Raw genomic sequence first — 17,183 nt, 5'->3', positions numbered from 1 at the left:
CAAATCAAATGTCACAACTGATCAGTCCCATGCTGTGCCGGTTTCATTAAGGTAAAAGAAAGCACCTTTTCATAGCTCACAATTCAGAAGCTAATGAATATTCAAACAGAACCTTATTACTGTTCATAAACCTTAATAGAAATTTAAATTAAAGTGCAAACAGCAGAAGATAGCATTGTTCAAGTTAGTGAAAAATGGAAATGATGGGGCTGAGAATGACAATTAAGCAAAGGAATGCTAATTAAGGCTACAAAATATGATCTAAGTCCAAATATTTATTTCACATGCAACAGCAATACACTTTTTACAAGAAACAAATAACTTAATACTGTGCCAGATAAAGTATATGAAATGGCTACTTTCATTTTCAATTAAAGGAATCAAACTTTAAAAAAATGTTTTTATGTTTCATGTGTGTGTCTGTGCATGTGTGTGCGTGTGGGTGTTTCATACTTCATTAGGTTAAGGTGCAAGAAAATGCTAAGGCTTCTGTTACTTAAATATGTGCGTGATCACACATACACACACAGACTCTTCCACATGTAATTTATACCTACGTAACCTAGGCTTCAAGCTTTGATAGAAGCAATTCAAGCTACAGTTTTGCTTTCTCTCTATATACAGATAATAACATGCTAGAGTTCTTTCATCCTAATTAGTGGCATATACTCTTTTTGGTAGCTAAGACTGTGGAATGTAGCAAACTAATCTGCTCCGTCTAATTTGTTCAGTGACGATTAACTAGTTGTCTTCTCTGTCTAAATGAGTAGCTGCACTGGCTTGGCTGCATTTCAGTGGGGTCATTATGTTTCATGTATCATGCTCTATCTCATTCTGTAAAATGTTTTCAGGCTGTTAATTTAATTTTCAGATGTCCAAAATTGTTAATAATCCTGCTGACAGAAAAGCAATTATATGGGTCTAAAGCTGTTGAAGCAAGCTTCTGATGTTTATCCCTTTGGCTTTATTTTGTTTCTTCTACTTCTTGATATTTTCTTATATCAATATCTAGAAAAAACATTTGTCACTGCTGTCTGGCTTGACGATTTTGAGGGAATGACCTGGAAGATGCAGGACTCCCATTTCCTCTCAGATTACTAACAAAAGCATAACTAGGGCGGATTAAGTGGAACAACTTTCCCTTTAGGGGCATGCAGCTGAAGTACTCAACAGACTGTGTTTACAGACTAAATGCGTTTCTGATATGTTTCCAATGAAGCCAATTTCTAATAAGGAATCTTATTTTTGCCATGACTTTTAAAACCTGGGTATGTGCAGTGAAGAAGAACTTGTTTCTAAAGTAATTTATCTTTCCACCCATAACATTTTTAGCATCTCAGCCAACTGTGTGGTTTAAGAAGCTGCAGCCCCAAGCCATAGCCTTGGGAAACACATTCCCCAGCTAATGGTGAGATGAGATTCTACTTAGCCAGGAATCTCTAATAGTCTAATTTACTTAACGCCATTCATAAAATCTGTATTTTAATTTTAATTAGTAAAAAACAGAATGCAGCACAGGTGAGAATACTACAATAGTCAATACATAAATTACTCAGTAAGGCTGCTGGGTCTCTGATCAGGGTTTACGGCATGAGGTGTGCCATTTGGAAACAGGTTAAATGGAAATAGGTGGGAGCACTATTAGGTGCCAACCTCTAGGTCTTCTTTAAACAACACACATAGCTTAATGTGATTTTCAGTGTAAGTCAAACTATAAAACACTTTGCTTAGTTCCTATCCCTAAACAGCAAGATGAGAGAGACGAGACACTGAATCCTCCAAAATATGGCAGAGACTTGGGGTATAAATGTACCTCATTTAGTTCTAATATGTTGCAGCAAGATCTAAGTGTAAAATGAGACATGATTTCTGCAAGTTACACATTAACATTAAACTCATTATCTCATCCTGGAAAAAGAACTTTTACCAATAAAATGATGGTAATTGGGAAATGGGGGGAAAGATGCCAAAAAACACATTTGAAATGTACAGTATGTTGAAGCCCATAACACAGCACTAGCAGTGCAGTACTCTACAATGTATTTTCCCTCTTTTGTACAAAGAGCCATATCTGTCAGTGACTATACTCCTGATTTCCTGTGTATTTCTTATTTTTAAAAATGTATCCCTTGCTAATACTGTATCAAGCCACACGTTTAGAAGAGTCAGAAACAGAAGTACTAGCACATGGCCCTTGAGAATAGATAAATTGCATGATAGGAAAAATCTTTCCCTACCTATGTCCTTCAAATACAACACTTTGGTACATAAAAATTGATAATATTTTCCCTTGAGTTTCAATATCTCAGGTATAGAGAATATACAACTCATAAGATATACAGTTTATAAACAAAAATATCTCTAAAGCTAATCAGATTCTAACAGTCATGATTTGCGGATAAAGTTATACATAAAAGTAAAATTGAAAGAAATATTAAAAAACATTGATTTCTATGGTTAATATATTTGATCTGCTAAATTAATCCCACTGTAACAATTTCACTAAGAATATGCTCTTACACCAAAATATTCAATTAGCTACAATCTGAATTCATTTTGAAAAGAATATGCATACAACTAATTAAATCATATACATACTTAACAACCCATAAGGTATTATGACATTTATAATTTTCATAATCATCAAAGTTAAATAAAATCTTTTGTAATTGGAATTAATGTGAAGCTAATAAATAGTAACCGACAATAGTAAATTCCCTGCACTGGAAAATGTAAGAAAACAAATTCAGAGAGGCAAGCTTTTAAACATGAATTTGTAGTAGGGTTTCTAAAAAGTGATTAACAGATTAATTTCTCACCTAAGTTTCTAGAAATATTCCGATATAAAAATTAATTTCAACTGAAGAAACAGATGGAACGTTTTGCCCTTAAATATTTTCAAGAATTATTGGGGACATATCTGGAGTCTATACAAATGACAGTGAAAGACGATCTTAGGAAATACAGAAATGGTTTCTGTGGTTTAAAGTGGTAAATCTCAACAGTATAAAAACAAAGTTGATGCAACAGAAAAGCAAAAGTCAAATAACAGGCTAAAATGTAAATTTGGGGCTAGGATCGTTTAGTATGAGGCTCTGAACTAAAAAATAATCAGTAAGAATGGTGGGTTTATGCACAGACCTGAGCCAGTCAACATTTTCGAGATTTTGAGCTTCAAGCACTCATGCATGAGTTTTGATCTTAATCAATTTTTAATTAAAATCCAAGTACAAAAATTATATTTAAGTTACAAGATGAAATGTACTCATAAGGGCTCCATCCCCCTCACCCTATGCCCTCCAAAATGTTAAGCTTACCTATATGTATGGAAACATTTCCTAGCACAAAGTGAGGAAAAGACAATTTTAAAACATAATATAGTAAGCGAATGGCCCTCCAAACTCCATACTCTAATCTCTGGAATGTATGAATATGCAACATTACAAGGCAAAAGGGACACTGCAGATGTAATTAAGGTGATAGACCTTACAATAAAGATATTATTTCGGACTTTTTCAAGCAGGCCCAATCTAATCACATCAGTCCTTATGAGCAGAGAGATTTCTCCAGCCAGGGCTAGACAGATTTTGCGAAAGGTGAAGCCAGAGAGATCTGAAGCATGAGAAGGAATCAACCCGCCACTGCTGGAGGAGTCACTTGGGGAACATAAGGTATGGCGGCAGCTTTTAAGGATCAAAGACATGCCCTAGGTGACAGAGGCAGAGAAATGCAGACCTCAATGCTACCAGCACAAAGGCCTGGAATTCTGACATCAATGAGGTTGGAAGTGGATCTTCCCCAGAGGCTCCAGATAAGAGCCCAGCCCATCTGACAACTTGACTTCAGCCCAAGAGGCTGGCAATTGAGGCTCCAGCTGAGCCCCGCCATGCCCAGACCTCTGACCCACAGAACTGGGAGATAAGAAATTAGTGTTGTTTTGAAGTTTTTGTGGTAACTATGGTAGCAATAGAAAACTAATACATACAGTAAAGAAAGAATAGACTTACTGGAATTTTTAACAAAGTCTATGAAAAAAGGTTAGTGATAGGATAGTTTAATAATGCAATATGTTGAAATTTATGTTGAAATAACATGGAATCAAGGAATTTTGATCTTGATTAAGACTCAAAACACAATGCCTTATAAAAAAGAACTCTTCATCATACATCTGGAAGAATTTTTTTTTTTTTTTTGGTGGTAATACTTCAATGAAGTTCATGAATTTGATTTTGGATTTTAAAAGTAATTTATTTATACTAGTCATTATTTTCACTACACAAATTCTCCCACTAAATTTCAACAAAGAATGGTAAGTGGAAAAATAATATTTGTATTTCTAAATAATACAATCAGGAAAGATAGGTCAAGAAGTATGAAATGACCTTTTACCACACCTCAAATTGTTACATCTATTGACACTTGTTAGGTTTCCATTAGGTAAATACAAAAAGTGAAAATGAAGAAATCTTTAGAACACAATCAAATGCAAATCTGACAATTATAGAATAATAGACTTTTATTGAACACTTTTGCTGCTTTATAGTATGGAGTTCATTTTTGTCATCCTTTGAAATAACAAATGTGTGTATTATTAGGAGTTTAAGATTTTATAATACACAACTTTTAGCTCTCTTACTCTTCCTCATAGGTGTTTCATTTTTGCACTACAGGACAAACGTATAAAAACACATGTAAATTTATTCCAATAACAAAAGAGTAGACCAAAACTATACATGATCCAGTGGAGTATCATGTAACATATCAATTCAATTTTTAGGGTATTTAGGAATAAGTAAAAAATTCTAACGTGATTTCACTAAACTTCAATTTACTGGCTGTGAACAAAAAAGGGTCAGTAATAATATCATGAGCAATAAATATAAAATTTTATCTAAAAATTAAAGCACAGGGATTAAGGGCAATTGAGTCTGCAGGAATTATGAGCAATCCATTTGCAATACGTACCTGTCAAACTGTTTTTGGTTGGAGAGAAAGATGATTTGTGGCTAAAACAAACATAAATCTCATTCTATAATAGTTGAAAAAATCAGTGGGAAATGAATTGATCTTTCTCAAAATTAAATTATGCTCTTTGCATTGCCAGCTATGACCTACCAATTAGAATGATGATGTTTTATTCAAAAATGTAAAATACACAATATAATACATGACATATCACAGAATGGATTTCTAAATATATTTAAGAACAATTACTGAAAAGACAACTTGAATAAGAGCTAAAAAATAAGATCTGAAAGTTCTGTAACAAAAAATGAATGATATTGAACTGACAAAGCAGGAAAAAGAAAGCATCGTGATTGGGGTGCCAAGTCAAGTATATATTGTGAGTAAAGTCAATATCGTTTCAGTAGGGTAATAACACTCCTCACAGAACAACAAACGTCACTACTCTGCTACTTGATCAACTAAGGATAGCGCTGTTCTTTAAAGCAACAGTCACAACATCTTTGCAAAAATGATCTGCTAATACATCTTTCTGAAAATAAAGTTTCCTCTGTCATCATCAGATGATTAGTAACCAATTGTTTGGATGTTTAATTAATTACAATAGGAGTTCGCACTTCCTGGAAAGTCTATGTAAAGAGCTTTAAAGAGCAAAGAGCTGAAGGTTGTGGAGAAAGCCACTGTGGCAATTGGTTCTAAAAACATATCTGGACTTCTGCTCATCTCCGCTTAAGTACTGACTAAAACGTGAATTGACGAGGCCGTTGATTTGTAACTCCAGGTGCATTTGCATTTTCATAGAATTACAATGTAATTGTAACTATCAATGTAAACAGAATAGAATATTGTAAAAACAGTAGGTATAAATTAGGCAGCTGCCCAGAACTAGCTGTACTATTCACACCAGTCCTACCCACAGAGGAATAACTAAATGATAATCGAACATGACAATCCAGCAGGGTTAAGGAGCCCTTGATACTGAGTCATACATGTCACCTATCTTTTCAATCAACAGTTAATACTCTTACTAGCTCAGTTCTACTCAACAAATGTTTGTTTGGCATTTACTCGATGCAGGGCATGGTGGCATTTCTATAGAAACTTACAGTTTGCTATAAATTAATTAAAAAAATATATATATATATACCTCCTTTCTTCCCTACTGCAACCGTGCACGTAGGTAGTGTTGTTCTATTCATTGGTGGAAAAGCTAAGGGTTACAGAAATTAAGTAGCATCCACTCAGAAAGGGGCAGATTTTGGATTCAATCACGTTTTTCAAATTCTAATCCCTCTCTTTTGTCAACTACGCTGCAATAATTCTAGGTGCTGGCACTTCTTGAGAGCAGGCAATAGAAGCAGGAAAGCTAAGTCACACACTTAGCATTTGTTGAGAATACATGATGGGCCATAATGATGAAAAGACCCTTAGGGATCCATTCAATAGGTAGGAGTCCTAGAACCTGCAGATACCAGAAGAGGTCAATCTGAGCAGCGATTTTTAAAATTACTTTTTTAAAAATGGCAAATGCATATTATATGCAACAAAATTCAAACGGTACAAAAGAGAATATACTGAAAAGGGAGATTTCCTCTGAACCTGGTTCCCATGTCACAAAGTTACCCTTCCTTAAAGCAACTACTTTTAGTAGTTTCTTTGGTATCCTCACAAAAATAGTCTAGCTATATATGAAAGTATGTATATTTTAAAAACAGGGATGATATTATTCTAATAGTTCAAAACCCTGATTTTTTCATTTGTCTTGTATTTTATAACTTGTATCATTCAACATATACATATCTGTATCACTCTTTAATCAGCTGTTGTATTCCATTCTGTGGATGTACGACTGATATATTTGACCAGATGCTTATAAATAACTATAGTCCTCTCCCATTATCTTAAATAATAAGAAAGCCAGGTTCAAGATTGGATCCATTATTTTGTAGTGGCCTCCACAAAAAAGTTACAACTCACTGAATCATTCTTCCTCTGCTTCGGCTAATACAGAATTATTTTATTATTTTTTCCCCCAAATCCTATTTCCCTTGCTGACAGTACTACACAATGTAATGTTTAATTATTTCATAGTTGTTTATCTCCTCAGCTATTCTGATGCTCCTTGAAGGAAGGACATTTGGAGAAGCAATAGAGCCAAGGACTGAAGAGCATGGGCTCATGAGCTAGTCTACTGGGTGTGCACCTAGGTTCCAGCGTTTATTTGCAAATTGTGCAGTCTTGAACAAGGAAACAAACTTCTTGAGCATCAGTTTTCTCAACTTTAAAATAGCTTTAATCAGAGTGCATACTTCATAAATAGAATTGTTCTGGAAATCAGTATTTAAATACTTAAAACCACTCCTGCGACATGGTAAGAAATACATATATATATATGTATATTATTATCCTATACTTAGTTTGTCTGTATTAGACTTACTGATGCCTGGGACTCATTCCAGAATACTCTGATCCTGAGATCAGATTCAGGCATCATTATTTTTCAAATGGGCCTGAGATGAAGCTGCTGTACAGCTAGCCTGAGATCAATTCCTCTGAAGCTTTGGCAGGAACATAAATTGTCATTTCAATGTGGAATTCCAGGGCTGTCTATAATAAATGCTGGCAAACGTTAGGCTTTTAAATATTGACAGGTTTTATTCAATTTCTATCATTTAGAAATGACCAATTTCCATAATTTATACTCTCTATTTTATACACACCAGCTAAACAGAAAGACATTAAGGTTAAGTAATTTAGAAGGAACGTATCATTGTAAAAAAATGAAATAACTACCAAAATGGGAAGAGGTCCAACAACACACATTCTTTTAAAAATATTACGTATTAAGTTGAGAGAAAAATACAGATGAAGCAATCTCTTCTATTTTGGGTGGTGGAGAAATTAATATTTTGATTGCTTTAGAAAAAAAACGCATACTTTCACATGTGGTCTATCAAGTAATCTGACTCCATGTCTAATTTTCCATGAATCTAGAGCTAAAGGCTACCTATTTATAAGGTCAACGACGTGACTATAGTCTCACTTTAATGATGAACTATTTATAGAAGTGATTTATAAGGAAGTATGGGATAGCTATAGCCCACAATCAGACCTTTTCAATAATGAAAATAAACCTTTATTAAGAATAAGATATACATGTGTGTGTATACACATTTGTTAATGACCAAAACCTCCTTTACATGTCATCAGAATAAGCTTTTCAGTTGTGAACATTTTCTTTGACCTTGGAACATGTTTTATTATAAATAGAGAATCATGTTGTATTTCAATCACAAAAATATTGTAATACCAGTCGAAAATTTTTGAAATGTTGATTTAGTCCAAATCCTTGTGTTATGGCTATATTTAATTATAATTTTCATAGTTATCTATTTACATTCTTTACAACATGAATATTCTTTCCATTAATTTATATTAAACACGGACTGTCTAAATTTTTAATTCAATATACTGTAACTATACTTCCTTACAGTATGAGATGAATGTAGTCCCTCATTTAGATAAATAATTTTAATTTATATACTATTATATGTATCATGAACACATATGAATGATTCTTAAATTATGTAATAACATATACTAATATTTACATATATAACTATGTGGCTAAGTAAGCTCATTAGCTCCTCTTGCTAAATATCTACACAATGTTTAAAATATTATTCTGTATAGTATAACATTCTGGAATTCCAAAGATTCCATTTACTTTTCAGAGGCAGTATAGCGTTTATTTAAATAACATGTAGGTTGTTTATTAAGAGGAACATTGTTAATAGAAAGAATATTAAAGAAAGAGGAGACATGAGATTTGCCTTGAAGCAGGACATTAATAATGTATATTCAGAATTCCCATTAGAATAAACTTACATTACTGAATGCCAGCTGTGTGCTTACTATGTGACTACACTGCATTTTTAACTCCCAAGTCCTTTTCCAGTACACCACCATTTCTCATCATCATAAAATGAGTATAATGTGTTACAACCAAAGTTTTTAAAAAAATGAATGAAACCATAAAAATTGAGTTTACTGCATATAGTGATATGGTTTCATAAAATGTTGGTGTCACATGTGTGTTTGTGTATAAATATACCAAAGTACAGATCTACAACGTGCATCTATGAATTACTTTTTTTTTTTTTTTTTTTGCGGTACGCGGGCCTCTCACTGTTGTGGTCTCTCCCTGTGCGGAGCACAGGCTCCGGACGCGCAGGCTCAGAGGCCATGGCTCACGGGCCCAGCTGCTCCACAGCATGTGGGATCTTCCCGGACCGGGGTACAAACCCGTGTCCCCTGCATCGGCAGGCGGACTCTCAACAACTGCGCCACCAGGGAAGCCCTATGAATTACTTTTAATAAACACATTAAAAATTTTTTGAAAGCTACTTTATTACATGATATATAATTGAGGGTATATCTGTTTACAAAGAGATGAATGTGTTTAAAGTGATACAATACAAAACATAATACAGCAAAAGTAAGTGTGACAGTTCCCTGTTACACCATTCTTTTACTCTATCCCAAGTTCTTGATAACGGTTGAAGAGAACAGCCAATTTCATTATATTCTGGCTGCTATCAATCTCATCCTTTTCCACTTTACAGTTTCTTTTTATTTTACTTTTCCTGCTTGTGTCTTCTACTCTGGTATGAATTATTTTCGACTGTATTTTTTCTAGGCCTACCTAAAACTTGTATGTATCCAAATCAATCTATTTTCTTAAATATTATCTAACAGTATTGTTTTCCAGCTATTGTTCTTCATTAGTGGTTTTATCTTATTTTTTTACATTTTTTGCAGAAATCATCACTCTAGTGCTCCTCGCAACTAATTTGATTTTAATTCTCTGTTCTATTATAAGTTTGATTATTCAAGAAGGAAAAGAAGGAGGAAGAAGAATGTAACGAGGAGGAAGAGGAGAAGAAGGAGAAGGTGGAGGAGCAGAAAAAGACGGAAACCTAAAGTATCTCAAAGCTCACTAAAACAGGGCTTCCCTGGTGGCGCAGTGCTTGAGAGTCCGCCTGCCGATGCAAGGGACACGGGTTCGTGCCCCGGTCTGGGAAAATCCCTACATGCCGCGGAGCGGCTGGGCCCGTGAGCCATGGCTGCTGAGCCTGTGCGTCCGGACCCTGTGCGTCCGGAGCCTGTGCTCCACAACAGGAGAGGCCACAACAGTGAGAGGCTTGAGTACCGCAAAAAAAACAAAAAAAAAAGCCTCACTAAAATTATCTCACTTAAAATGTGCAATTAAAAAATGTTATCATCCCAATTGCTCCAGGTACTCTGAATACATTTCATCTCTGAAGTGCATAAACTTAAGAGATTCACATTGCTTAATAATAAGTTCTCAACACCAGTCAAGATTTATTACTTTATTTCAAGAACCTACTACAAACTAAGTACGTAGTTTAATAGAGTCTCCTAAATACATTTCAACTAGCTTTGCAGCTTGTATTTGAAAGTTGTTGCTATTGCCTAGGAAGTCAGGCATAAATGAAAACTGCCTTAAATTTCCTAAACCTGTATAATGCCGATGGTGCCACGTGGCAGTAATTTACTAAATAATATTTTAGTACCAAAAGAAAATTAATGCAGTTTCCTAAAGTAGCCAATTAGTACCCAAAGAGTCACTTTTATACATTGGGAAAATCTGGCTTATAATTAAATAGTTATATATAGGGAGAGTTACCAATTTATGAATAAGTTTGGTTTCAAAAGTTAATTTGTAGTTTAGTTGTTTGTAACTTGGACTTCATTTTCCATAGAATCAGTATCAAAAAAAAGCATTTAGATTGCCAGGTTAGCCAACAAACACATTTTGACCCAGAATGTTGTTAAAATATTGTACATTTGTTCAGAAAATGAGTTAAAAACAATTCTGCTTCCATACTAGTAACTACGGAAAACAGAAAAACCAATAGGATGAAAAAAATGTTTTTGCTATTACTATTTAATACAGGTGCTTCAATACAAGAATTCAAATCTTCCAGAATCCTGACAAAATTCTGATGTCTCTTAGCCAGAGACAGAAACTGATCAGTATTTGCTAGGCTTCTGCCACTGCCCTCATCTTCCTTTTAGGGAGTTTTGACTTTATTCCTAAATAGTCTCCAGCCACCAGGAAATAACCATCTCAATAACTAACTAGAACATAAATACAAGGACAATACGTCCCTAGTTTCACCTTTTATCAGTTAAAGCAGGGGTCTACGGCCTTGGGCCAAATCTGGCTAGTTACCTGTTTTTGTAAATAAAATTTCACTAGAACACAGCTGCATCCATCTGTTTACATATGGCTTATGGGTGCTATTTGTGCTAAAATATCAGAGGTGAGGAATTATAACAGAGAAAATATGGCCTATAAAGCAGGAAATTTTTATTATCTTGTCCTTTTCAGAAAAAGTTTGCTCACTTCTAAGTTAGAGTTTGTTTTGTTGCAAGTAAGTAAACCCCAATAAACAAGGGTTTAATTGTTTTTTACTTTTCTCATGCAAAAAGGAATAAAAGGTGAGCAGTTGCTCTATTTTGTCCAGTGGCTCAAGGGTGTAAAGATGATTCTCCTGGCCTTTCCCTCATGGTTGCAATGCGTTGCGATTGCCGCTGCTACAGCAATCATATCCTCGTTGCAGGCTTGCAATGAAAAGGCAGTGTGGAATGCTCCGGGTCTAAATAAGGAAAGCCAACTATTCCAGCAAGCTCTAGCAGTCTTTTGCTTTTGTCTCATTCATCTTATTCTCTAGGTTGGACATGGATTTCTAAAATTTAAGCTGGGTGTACTGCTGCCCTAAAAAAACGATAGTAAATAAGAAGATAGAACTTGATATTAGGGAGGAAACCTGCAGTGTCTGCCACCCTCATCTTCCCAATAGCAAGAGAAAGGGAGATCATTGACTTAACTTGATTCCTACACTTCCAACCTCCTCGATTAATTTCTCTTCTGAATATAGAACAGAAAGGATGAAGGAAAGTGATTCTGATTCCTAAGTGAAGGCACCAGATCATGGATAAAAAGTAAGGTTATGTAAACTGGGACTTGAGAGATATTTATGATATCACTAAATCTTTATCTGGCAAATTTAAGAGTGAAGTGAGAAAAATTTTTTTCTTTTTTTAGTCACATCGGGGAGCTATTTCAGGTAAGGCTTTTTTTTTTTTTTTTTTTTTTTTTTTTTGGTACGCGGGCCTCTCACTGCTGTGTCCTCTCCCGTTGTGGAGCACAGGCTCTGGACGCGCAGGCTCAGCAGCCATGGCTCACGGGCCCAGCCACTCCACGGCATGTGGGATCCTCCCGGACCGGGGCACGAACCCGTGTCCCTTGCATCGGCAGGCGGACTCTCAACCACTGCATCACCAGGGAAGCCCAGGTAAGGCTTTTTCTTATAGGACCAGATAGTTGTAGAAAACCTGAACAGTACAATGGTCAGGTCTGAAAAGGTCATATCAGGTGATTTAAACAGATTTTCCTGGAGAAAAGCCATTTACTAGACAGCATGAATAACATGTTAACTAAAGAGAATTTTTTATAACAACACCTTTTAATGACATTATTTCATTTAGCCATTTGACACGAGGAATTCCTAGGTGAAATAGAGAGTCTCAAATTGATTGACAGTACTAGCAAGGAACACACCACCTGCATATTTTAGCCACTTAGTACATGCTAAGTAAATGGATACATTTATTACATACAAATTACCGTTTCTCTTTTACGTAACCAATCTCTTCCTCTCCACTGGATTCTGCCTAATAGACTTTACAGATTTCTCCCGTGCAAATAAAATTATTTCTCAAGCCTATATCCCCTTTCATCTGCCAGGGAATCACTCTTCTTCCCTTTACAGCCAAATATGCCAGAAAACTTGTCTAGATTCTTTTTCTCCCTTTCTTCAAAACCCATTCATGCTCCAACCTTCTCTAGTCTGGCTTCAGTCCACCTCATTCCATCCAGTTGGTTGGATAAGCCACTGATGCCCTCATCTAACCACAGTGAAGTACTTTTCTCAATCCTCATCTTTCTTGTATTCTCAACAGCATTAATATTGTTAACTTTTCCTCATTTTATCCTTGGCTCGCATGACACATTCTTCTAGTTTTTCTCTATCTGTCTGGCTAATTCTTTTCTTTCCTTCTGCAAGCCACTTCTCCTCATTCAAAAGTCAAATTTCCTGAAGGTTGTATAAAAAGATGCTTATTTTCATTAGTCATTAAGGAAATGCAAATTAAAAACACATTAAGATACTATATACTTGATATCAACTAGAATGGCTACAGTCAACAAGACAGATAATAACAAGTGTTGGAAAGGATGTGGGAAAATCTAGAACTCTCATACACTGTTGGTGGAAATGTAAAATAGGACAGCCACTTTCGATAAGCAGTTCGACAATTCTTTTAATAGTCAGATATAAAGTTACCCTATGACCCTGTAATTCCACTCTTAGTTGTCTACGCTGGAGAAATGAAAACATAGGTCCACACGAAGACATTAACATGAAAGTTTATAGCAATATTATTCATATAGCCAAAAAGTGGAAACAACCTAAAGATCCAACAACTGGTAAACAAATAAAATGGAATATATACAAGGGAACAGTATATATTCAGTATATATTCAATTCATAAAAATGAATGGACTTGCTATAAGGTACAACATAAATGAACCTCAAAAAACATTGTGCTAACTGAAAGACGTCAGATGCATAAGACCCACATTGTATGACTCTATTTATATAAAATGTTTAGAAAGACAGAGCAGTGGTCCCCAACCTCTGGGCCGAGGACCAGTACTGGTCAGAGGCCTGTTAGGAACTGGGCCGCACAGCAGGAGGTGAGCAGCAGGCTAGTGAATGGAAGCTTCATTTGCTGCTCCCCATTGCTCACATTACTGCCAGAACCATCCCCGTCCCCTACTGTCGGTGGAAAAATTGTCTTCCATGAAGCTGGTCCCTGGTGCCAAAAAGGTTGGGAACCGCTGCTATAGAGATGAAAATTAGATTAGTAGCTGGCTAGGTCTGGGGGTAGGAATGGGGAGTGACTGAAAATGGGCAGGAGGGATCTTACTAGGGTAATGGTAATATTTTAATACTAAAATTTTAATATTTTATTGTGGTGATGATTACGCAACTCTTTAAATTTACCAAAAATCATTGAATTATACACTTGAAATGGGTAAATTTTATAGTATGCAAATTATATCTAATGACAGCTGTTAAAAATCGGCTTTCCATGACTTTAGAATAAGGACCAAAACCTTAACATAACTTACTGTTTGACCTCCATCTATCTTTCCGGCCTCACCATGTATAAATATCCCCCCATTCTGTGCAACCTATATTCCTTTTGTTCCTCAGCTGTGACAAACTCCCGTTCACACTGAGGTGAAACATCATTCTGACTTTTCCTCTTAGAGTATCTTTTCCAACTTCTCTGACTGAATACAACCCAATCTATTTGTGTTCTCATGGAATTAGAAAATTTCCATTTACAGCAGTTTAGAGGTGGAAATTGACATGCGTTAGTATAATAATAATAATAATAATAATAATTTTTTTTTTTTTTTTTTGCGGTACGCGGGCCTCTCACTGTTGTGACCTCTCCCGTTGCGGAGCGCAGGCTCCGGACGCGCAGGCTCAGTGGCCATGGCTCACTGGGCCCAGCCGCCCTGCGGCACGTGGGATCTTCCCAGACCGGGGCACGAACCCGCGTCCCCTGCATCGGCAGGCGGACTCTTAACCACTGCGCCACCAGGGAAGCCCTAGTATAATCATTTGATGAATGTCTGTCTCCCCCACTGTATGCTCCATAAGGTTGGAGGGATATGCTTGGTTGTGACAACAAAATGTCCTATTTATCACAGTTCCCAGCCTTTAGGTACATATTAAATTCTGGTTTAACAGATAAAGTACAACTCTCAATTATCTAAAAATTTCCTCTAGGATGCAAATTTTTTTGTTGTTGTTCCAGGATAATTATTCTCTCAAATTAAAGTGTGAAAGTATCTTTCAGAACTTTGTGAAGTTGAATACATACCTTAAGATCAGACTGGGTTTTTTTTGACTACTGCTTGCAATATCTATTGCAATTCTCTAAGGGAGAACCATCACAAAATGCCAAATGATAAAAAGAAAAAAGACAAACAAACTAGTGAAACCATCCTATATTAGAGTAACTTAAAAGTCAGTTATTAATTTTTGGTAATTTTCAATATATCAATATCAGTAAGATAAATTCTGATACCAATGAATTCAAACTATTCTTTCAAATAAGCATAATTTTGCTTATGGTATTCTGAGGTGTTATTTTATTTTATTAAAATAATTTCCAAATGCAACCAAGTTCTCTCATTACATCTTGTTCTGTGTGTCTGCACAGGATTTTGGAGATATATAAAATCACCAGACATAAAGACATTGGTTATATATAATATACTTGTTAATAAAACAAAGCCCATCAAAATATTAGTTTCAATTCCCTGAATTTTTATTTAAATGGTCATCATTAAGTTAGTTAATACCTAGTCTTTTGGCCTTAAAACTGCTTGGGATAAAAAAGCAAAATATTTGAAAATTATAAAAGAACAAATTACTTTTATAAAAATTGATACACACTTTATATTTATATACATATATAAAATATATCCTCTTAATATTTATTTGAAGTAATTTTGCATGTAAGAAAATACTATAGTTCTTCATCTACAGTACCTAAATATAAATACATATGTATCCTATATATGAACATGTGCATACATATACACATATATATAATGATACTCATATACAAACTTTTCATATCTGTAATTAAAAGCACTTTATGACCAACATATTTTGGTAATTTTATCACTACTGATTTCTAAATGTGGTAACTACAGAAAAGTATTGTGAAATAAATGACTTGTACATTAAAGATATTTCTCATTAATATAAGGCAGTCTCAGAAATTTTATTGGTGCATATTCTCTAAAAATAAACTCTATATTTAATAAAGGTATGAAATTGATAACTCTTCAGCTTTCTATTCAAACCCTCGCCAGTACATGAGAAATAGCATTAGGCGTTTCCTCAACTCTGTGGGTCTAACTTCAAGGGACTATTGTCATCATGGTCCATTTTGCTTTCAAAATTCTGATAACAAAATTCTGATCTGGGCTTCCCTGGTGGCGCAGTGGTTGAGAGTCCGCCTGCCGATGCAGGGGACACGGGTTCGTGCCCCGGTCCGGGAGGATCCCACATGCCGCGGACCGGCTGGGCCCGTGAGCCATGGCCGCTGAGCCTGCGCGTCTGGAGCCTGTGCTCCGCAACGGGAGAGGCCACAACAGTGAGAGGGCCGCGTACCACAAAAAAAAAGAAAAGAAAAGAAAATTCTGATCTAAAATTTTCCTCTGACACAGAATTTCTTTCTTCTCTTCTCTCTCCCTACTCTCTCTCTCTCTTAGTTTTAGGTTAGTTATGCAGTTGTAGGTCTCTTTTGTCTTAAATCAACAGACTACCTACAAACCAGCACCAAGGCTCAACAGCAACTTCTGTTTTCTGAGAAGTGAAGCAATGCCGGGTTCTGAGCACCTTCCATTACATGTTCACATAACAATCTTTCCTCACTCAATGCTAGAGCCAGGCTCTTCAGTATGCCCAGTGACTTGGTATCTTATGACTAGGAGCCTGGCAGAAGGTCGCATGAATAATCCATTTAAGGTAATTCTACTTCCTGGTTAATACAAATCTGACTTTTCACCATCATAAAACAAAAGAAAACAAAAAGTACAACTGCAGGCAGAGAATGTAACATTGAAATGTATTCTAACTGTCTATGTTGCAAGTATTAACCTGCTGATGCTCACTTAGAAGTGCAAGTCACTGACCAATAAATGCTTAAATGCTCTTTAAGATGAGTGCATTCTCTCTTCTGTCCAGTAATAAAATTTGTCCAGTGGCACACTTCACTTCTCCATCATATTTCTGAACACATCCCTATTTCTGCTGTAAATTGTCTTGGATGACAAACAAAAGCAATTGTCTAACATATATTGTGTTACATATCAATGAAGAGTGAGAGACAGATTCTGTGTGGTTTGTGCTTATTAAGAATTTATTTTGAATGGAAGGTTCCTTCTACAGTATTTTAAAATAAGAACATTTGAGTTTAACAGAGTTCTAGTGTTCTATGGTTTGGGTTTTTTTGTTTGTTTGTTTTTTTAGTCA

The 17,183-nt window shown here is 35.5% G+C and overlaps 1 protein-coding gene across 3 annotated transcripts in view; it reads right to left on the bottom strand.

Moving 5' to 3' along the window:
• The window catches only part of EPHA7 (EPH receptor A7), a 167,280-nt gene that overhangs the window by 33,582 nt on the left and 116,515 nt on the right, over positions 1–17,183 (bottom strand). The window lies entirely within an intron of this gene.

The sequence above is a fragment of the Delphinus delphis genome, chromosome 14 (assembly GCF_949987515.2).
Source record: "Delphinus delphis chromosome 14, mDelDel1.2, whole genome shotgun sequence".
NCBI lineage: Eukaryota > Metazoa > Chordata > Mammalia > Artiodactyla > Delphinidae > Delphinus > Delphinus delphis.
This window is presented reverse-complemented; position numbering and strand designations above follow the sequence as displayed.